Raw genomic sequence first — 8,317 nt, forward strand, 5'->3', positions numbered from 1 at the left:
CATTTGAATTTCTATTGATTGTCTTCACTTGCAATAAGTCTTCAAACTCTCCTTATCAAGTGACTCCTACAATATCCATGAGCAAGTCTCTCCTATGTTTATAAAACAAAGAACCACTTTCTCAAACCCACATCTCCAGCCAGTTGCTGCCCCATTCTCTCCTTTCTTTTATCGCCACACGGCGTAAAAGGGCTCTTTCCTGTCCGCAGATTCACTCACTGTAATCTGGCTTCTGCTCCTTCCACGGCCCTTCCCAAGGTCCTTAACAACTTGCTTGTTGCTGCTTTCAACGAGCATCCTTCAGTCCTTTCAACTGATTCCTGCAGCAACTGACTGATTGCCTGCTCCCTCCAGGAAACAGTTCTCCGGATACCTTGCTCTCTTGGCTCTCTTCCCACCTCTCTGGCCTCCTTGTCTCTGGCTTCTTTCTGCATTGCTTATCTCCTGCCAACTCTTTAGTAATACGTCTTAAGTCCCCTTTTTTTTTATGCTAAGTTCTCTGGGAAATTTCATCCATGTCCATGGTTTCGTTTACTATCTACATGCTGTAAAATGTAAAATTAATATCCGAAGTTCAGCTTTCTCTCACGTGCTTGAGACCTGTGTAGACAATTGGCCTAAAGGACCTTGGAATACAAAGATACCTCAAATGCAGCATGTCCCCAAATGAACTCACTGTCTTCCTCCACAAAAAGGCTCCTTTTCTTACCATCTCTAGCTCAATAGTTAACCCAATTATCAATTCAGTTTCCCAAGTCAAAAGCCTGGACATCAACCTTGACCATCTCATTTTCTTTACCCAATAGAACAAATCACCAAGTCCTGGTAAGTTTATTTCATGAAGTCATCTTCTACTCAGTCTCACTAATTCAGCCCAAATACCAGCTATTATCTCCTTTCTTCCTGGGACACTGTAGTGCTACCCAGCTGGTCCTTTTCCCTGCTATCTTGCCTCATCTAACACACATTCTACACATAACATCCCAGAGTAATCTTTTACAAATGTAAGCAAGTTTCACTCCCCTGCTTAAAATCATTCCCATTGCTCTTAGGTAAAGTCCAAAATTCTTCCATGGCCCTTCATGATCTAACTGCCTGCCTTAGCCTTATCTCCTGATCTCCCTTACCCGTCCTCTTTAACCATGTTAAACACCTGTTAGAAGTTTATTCTTTGAACAGTGATTCCCAGATTTTTCGATTTCATATGTTAGTAGTTTTTAGTAATTTTAAAAATAGGGCCATCTATTTATCACTGTCATTTCATAAAAGAGGGGCCATTTTAATGCCAGAAAATGGGGCTGCCTTAAACTCAGTTATTAAAATCGAATGACTTTAGGGGAATTCCCTGGCAATCCAGTGGTTAGGACTCCGAGCTTCCACTGCAGGGGTCACGGGTTCATTCCCTGGCTGGGGAACTAAGAACAGCACAGCCAATAAATAAATACATAAATAAATAAAATGTTTTAAAAATCTAAAAAAAAATAATTGAAGGACTTTAGCTTTGAAAAGACTTAAAGTTTGGTCTTCATTTCCTCATTGATGAGTGAAAATTTCATTCTGTCCCGACAAGTCTCTGAGGTCTTTTATTTGGGAACCACTGTTATAGAAGAAACCATACTCTCTTGCACCTCAGGGCTTTTGCATGTTCTACTTCTTCTGCCTGGAATCCTCTTTCCATCTCCTTCTTCCCCCTCCATCCTTTATCCTACAGGTCTCAGTTTAAATGTTCTTTCCTCTAGGATGGGAGGCCCCAGAACTGCCCTTCTCATGCTGTATTACAGGCGCCTATGTTCCCCATCTGTCTGCCCCACTAGACTGTAAGCTCTATGAGGGCAGATTTGTTTTGCAGTGTTTTCTTAGGGCCAAACACATTCCCTAAGAGCATAGAGAAAGTGCAAAAATTACTTGTTGAATATACTGAAGGAGCGAATGTCATATGAGAGCCAGACAAAAGTAATCAGTGATCTCATGGTAAAATGATAGTTTTGAGTCTCTGAATTGGTTATATAGCTTTATAATGTAATTACTTAGACTCATTCTTCTTAGATTTTTCTTATTTTATCTTAAGGGTTATTGTATTCTTTCAATAGTAATACCTCACTGGTTTATGAACTTTTCAAATTGTATTTAGCTCTAGTTATAGGTATGAAAAAACTATATAATTAGAGCTATAGTTTGAACAGCTTTTATTCCCTAAAGAATATATTTTCCTATAGATTAAGCTCTAATGTATTTAAATAGAACTATAATGTTTTGTGTATGGGATTTCGTGATTCCTCTGTTGCTCTCCTACTTGTGGCTAAAATACATTGTTACCTATAAATATTGCTCTAAATAAATTTTAAAAATAAGGATGTAAGTGTGCCATAAGATACTTCAGATATTAAATAAACTAAAACTTTGATATTTAACGTATTATTGTATAAATACATTCAGGATACTTCAGATATTAAATAAACTCTAGTACACAAAAGTTTGACATTGGCTTTAATGTGTTTTATGTAAATATATTCAAGAAACACTTGAAGGTAAGGATATGAATTCACTGCACAGGCTATGGGTTGAAAGTGGCTCTTTTGGTATTTGTGAAGCAGGAGAAAAATATATCCTATGAAACAGAGGCAATCACTATATCCAAAATGGATTGGGTTTTTTTCTTATCACATTTTGAAATTTTCTAGCAGTGTTTTTGTTTTGGGGTGGGCTGGATGGTAAGAGAAGTAATTTACAGCTAATTAGGACTCTGTTTCTCCTAGAATATGTCACTTTATCTGGGAGAGGGCAACAGCTGCTCCCTCCCAGTGAGCCTCAGGAGAAGCCAAACATTCTACAGTGGTGCCTGTTTAACCACTATCATGTTTAATCAACATGATAGAGTTTTGATGACATCTTCCCAGGCTGCCAAGATGATCATGGCTGTTTTGGTGACTGTGGATTTTGTTTGTATCATACAGAGTCTCTGGTTGGAAAGAAGCAGATACGGCTTCTCATTTGTGTGTGTTTTGTTTAGTTTTTCAGTAGGCGATCTTTAAATACTATTTCAATTACTGACTCACAGTAATTTCATAAGCACATTGAAAACAAGTGCCCCCTGAAGAATACGGTTTAATCATTTTAGATAATCACAGGACGTGTTTCCATGCACAAGATGGCAACGCAGAAGATGTGAAAACAGTTGTGTAAATGTGGTACAGCAAATATTCATAGGTAACCCTCCCTTTGATGCAGGTTTTAGAAAAGTCAGTACGTAGGGGTGAGACAGCATGGAAACTACCCAAGAAAGGTGGAGTCTTTTATGACGTAGAGAACACACTTAAACCTTGACATTTTATTAGACGTTCCTACCGAAATTTTAGGTTCAAGTCATATTACTCTTGTGTATATACGCACCTTCCAATCAGAAATTATTTAGAATGCAAAAAAACCCTAATCTGCTTCAAGTTATTTACGAGACAAAATCAAACACCACATGCATATATCCATAGTTTCAGACACACATGTATGCACATATGTATATGACATATCCGCATCTAGTATACATACATACATGCATGCATTATAGTGTGGTGTATTCCTACAGTCGTATATAATGTAGTAGGTAAGAACATATTTTGTAGTCAAACAGACCTTTTTGGCCTTAGTTTGAACCAGGCTCCACTAATTATTGGCTGCTTGATTTTGAACGAGACATGATAAGTGTAAAAACACCAAATCTAACACAGAGTAAGTGCATGTGAAACTCAAGCTCTCATTATTATTGTTACATAGTGGCCATGCCAGTGTCAGAGTTGCAAGCCTCAAGAACCTTGGTCTTATGGCACAAGTCTGAAGATTGTCATGCTTAGATGGGAAAATATGAAAAAAAAATAATGTTAGAGATATAGATGGCATCTCACTATCATATGTAAATACCTTGAGAAAATGCACAGAATGAAAGCAGCACAGAGAATTGCCCCTAGAGCATAAAACCCCACATCTGCTGTTGCTTAGTAAAGCTCCAATCATCAATCGTTAAAAGGGAAGAGAGGGCTTCTCGGGGGAGAAGATGTGTAGAAGGAACAGGCTTATTTGACCTCAATGGCCTGTGTTGTGTAATCTCAGGGAATGCTAAAAATGTCTGGGGATTTGCTGTTTTTGGAAGGAGACAGTCTAGTAATCTGAATCTGGGCACTGGGAACGCCTGAGTTCTAATGTCGTATTGACCAAGGAATTCCACCAGAGGCACTGGATGGGTGCTCATGTTCTGTGCTTTCAAATTCTAGTAAATGACGGACAGCCATTTCTCTTGCCTTGGAAGTCTTTCATCCCAGGATGCCCCAATGAGATTTAAGATAAAACTTCTTGGAAGCAGCCCATAGTGTTGGATAAGGTAGAAAGTGTGGAGGGTGATAGATGTGATACTTACTTGGGGATTGAGTGGGTGTGAGATACCAGTATCTGGTTCTTTCTGTTTGAAGCAAAGTCTGAATTGGCTTCTCAGAGAAACTCTTTTTCATGCTTTGTGGAAGTCAAATAACTAGACATGACATTTAGTAGTCAACAGTCTATGTTCCTGAATGTTTGAATAGCCCTCACGATCTAGGTACCAATATTTAATATAGTTTCAATGAAGTGACAATTTTAATCACCTTTGACTGGAGGATGGAAACATTTGCTTAGACTTTAACTCATTGGAAGCCCCTCAACTGGACTCAACTCTGTCCCCAACTCCCTTATTGGGGGCCTGACCTTCACAATCACCTGAGGTACCCAAGAGGCAAAATTGAATCTACGGGTTGGAGGTTGACCTGATTAAATTTGAACTGCAACTGTACAGAGTCCAACTTCCTATAGTGATTCTAGGAAATCTGAAGATCCTCTCTTCAACAGGAAAAAAAGACTTTTATTTGACAATCAAAAATAGAGTTTAAAATACAAGTAAATTTAAGAGAGGTAGAATAATTTAAAAACCTTTCTAAATGACAGGGTTTGGTAAGGGAAAGATGGTGAGAACCCCAAGTCTATAGAAGGAAAAGGGTAGTTTTTCCTACAGATCATTTGTTCTATGAATGTGGAAAGAATCTTGAGAGAAATCTAGTTCATTTTAATACGTTCTAGCAAGAGTACTTCAATAAACAATGCCTTTCATATGTCCTGTGTTTTACAGCTCACAAAGCATTTCACATACATCATCCCACTTGATTCTTACAATTGCTGTAGGAGAGGACAGGAAAGGAGTTCATGAACTCCACTCTATAGATAAGGAAATCATTTTTTTACAGTTAACCAAGGTAGTAAATGCCAGAGCTAGGATGCAGTCTGGGACTTCTGACTCCAAACCCCAAGTCTTTTCCACCCCATCATTTTTAGTACAGATTAGGAGAGCATTGTTCAGAATAGTCAAAAAGTGGAAACAACGCAAACGCCCATCAACTGTGAATGGCTAAACACAGTATGGCCAATCTACACAATGGATTACTATTCAGCAACACGCTACAACATGGACAAATCTCAAAAGCATTAGGTTGAGTGAAAGAAGCCAGACACAAAAGAACACTATTTCGAGATTCCATTTATATAAAATGTCCAGCCAAGGCAAGTACATAGAGACAGAAAACAGATGAGCGGTTGCCTGGTGCTCGGGGGGTAGGAACAAAGGGTGACTGCAAGTGGGCACAGGGATATTTGGGGGTACTGGAAATGTTCTAAAATTCTATTGTGGCGATGGTTGCATAACTTGGTAAATGTACTGAAAATAATCATTGAACTTTACACTTAAAGTTGAGTGAATTTTATAATATGTGAACTACATCTGAATACATCACTTAAAGAAAACAAAAACAAAATAAGAAGAGCATGCCTCTCACTGACAGGTGGTACCATGTTTACAACCTCGCTGAGGTCGCCCAGCTAAACAATGGAATCATCTGGCTCATGGGAAAGCACTTGGTTCTTGTGCTGGCAGCACATCGGCTGATAAGACCATTAAAAGCAGATGAGGGCACAGCATTCAAGGGCAGCACCGTGCTTGCCGCGCGCATCAATCTCACTGGCTCTCAAACACAAACAGACGCAGGCTGCTCTGCCGACCTCTGACATTTCAATGCTGGTTGTAATATGACTTCCCCACCTTTTACTATTACCATTACTATTATTATTGTTTACAAAACACACAAAAACATACAGGTTGGAGAGCTAAAAATGAAGCTTTCCTGTCCCACTGACGGCATACCTTGACAAGGAATCATGTTATCGTGGGATGGGTCCCTTTGTAACACTCTTGAAAACTAGCTCTGATTCCCTGGGCGTTCAGTGGAAAGGAAAACAAGCAGAAATGGGGGGAGGGACGGCATTCCAGGGGAAATCAGAGAAGGTAAACTTTCAAAAGGCTGTGGATCTCAAGAACACAGGGGAACTGTGGAAGGAAAGGTCAGTGAGGAACTGTGAGTCTGTGCGAAAAGACAGTGCCTTTGATTTTCTGGATAAATTTGCCAATGAAAAAGCTCAGTAACCAGACACCAGCTCTCAAGCACTGACTGTCCCAACACTGGGCGCACCGAGTCCCCATATTCCTGGACTTTGACACTGAATTTACCTTCCTAGCCCCTTTTCACAGTGGGATCTCAGCTGTTCTGCCCTTTCAGTTACCACTTCCCTTCAGGACTGGAGTGGTCGTTATTTACGAGACAAAATCAAACACCACATGCATATATCCATACTTTCAGACACACATGTATGCACATATATATATATGACATATCCGCATCTAGTATACATACATACATGCATGCATTATAGTGTGGCGTATTCCTACAGTCGTATATAATGTAGTAGGTAAGAACATATACTTTGTAGTCAAACAGACCTTTCTGGCCTTAGTTTGAACCAGGCTCCACTAATTATTGGCTGCTTGATTTTGAACGAGACATGATAAGTGTGAAAACACCAAATCTAACACAGAGTAAGTGCATGTGAAACTCAAGCTCTCATTATTATTGTTACATAGTGGCCATGCCAGTGCCAGAGTTGCAGGCCTCAAGAACCTTGGTCTTATGGCACAAGTCTGAAGATTGTCATGCTTAGATGGGAAAATGTCATGCATAGAGGAGGGAGCCCTCCCGGGGCACAGATCCAAGTCTTGGGTGGTCTTGGGTGCCGACCCTCCACATCATTCTTCCTAATACACAGTGAGCAAACCTTCTAAAACTGTCATATCAACACCTAGGGTTACAACTAAACTAGTTGATGAAATGAATGAAAGCCTCAGAACTTCCAGCATGCCCCAAGTAAAATTCCCTTTATTAGGACATCATATAATATATATCAAATCTGCTCCCGGTTCCATAAGTGGAATTCCATTTTTATGACCTGTGTTATAAGCTGGAAAACCTGATTGAGGAAATTCAGCTTTTCTTTCCTCACTATTGTATTTTTCTGCAAACCATTTTTTTGTCTTTACAATTTTAACATTATCAGTTTACCTTTCCATTTACTGGCATGGGGCTCATTTTCACATGTTTGAATTAGTTCAGCAAAAGATACTTGAACCTGCTCCACACGAGGGAAAGCATTATCTGTGCTGTTAAAAAATTTCTGTCTTTCATCCCATCTGTCTTCCATTATGGTACATTTGGAAATGACAAGCTAGCAAATCTCAGTATGAGAAGCAGCTTGGACTTACAGAACATAACACTAATTATCACTTCCTAGCTGGGTATGCTTAAAGGGACTTTTTAACCTCTCAGAACTTCAGAACCCATTTTCACCCTTTGTAAAATGAAAGGCATAGTATCTCTTTCATCAAGTGTTGCCTCGCACGCAGTAAGTGTCAGCTACACACAATTTTTTAAAAGGAGATCAGATTGCTATGTTAGACTACCTGGCACATTGAATTTTGTAAACTATAAATTATACAGTTGCAAGATATTATTGTTATAAATAGCTCTAATAATTTTAAATTTGACTCACGCTCATGACCACAGGCTGGCATCGCTGGGAGACTGGCTTGGCGGCCAAGCCCGAGAGAGAAGACTTGATAAGGGTATTGCCAGCTCTCATCTGATCCCCGTGGCCTGCCTTGTTGTTGTCTGTGCTGAGGCTGACCTTTGCCTGACATTCCCCCGGGAGCCTGTCTCCAGCTAATCTGAGAAGCTCCCAGCAGACAGACTGAGTGAAGTCGGAAGCTTAACTTCCTTAGGGGTCATTGCATTGGTTCAGCAGCTTTAGGACCAACCATCTGCAGGAAATGTTGAAAACCCAAATGCTTCTGCGTAAGGGAGAAACAGGTTAGATCTGGTTCAGGAAACAACATGGCACCTGTACAATGAGAGAGACGAGC

Source organism: Monodon monoceros, unplaced genomic scaffold, assembly GCF_005190385.1.
Source record: "Monodon monoceros isolate NGI ecotype Baffin Bay Population unplaced genomic scaffold, NGI_Narwhal_1 Super_Scaffold_2, whole genome shotgun sequence".
NCBI lineage: Eukaryota > Metazoa > Chordata > Mammalia > Artiodactyla > Monodontidae > Monodon > Monodon monoceros.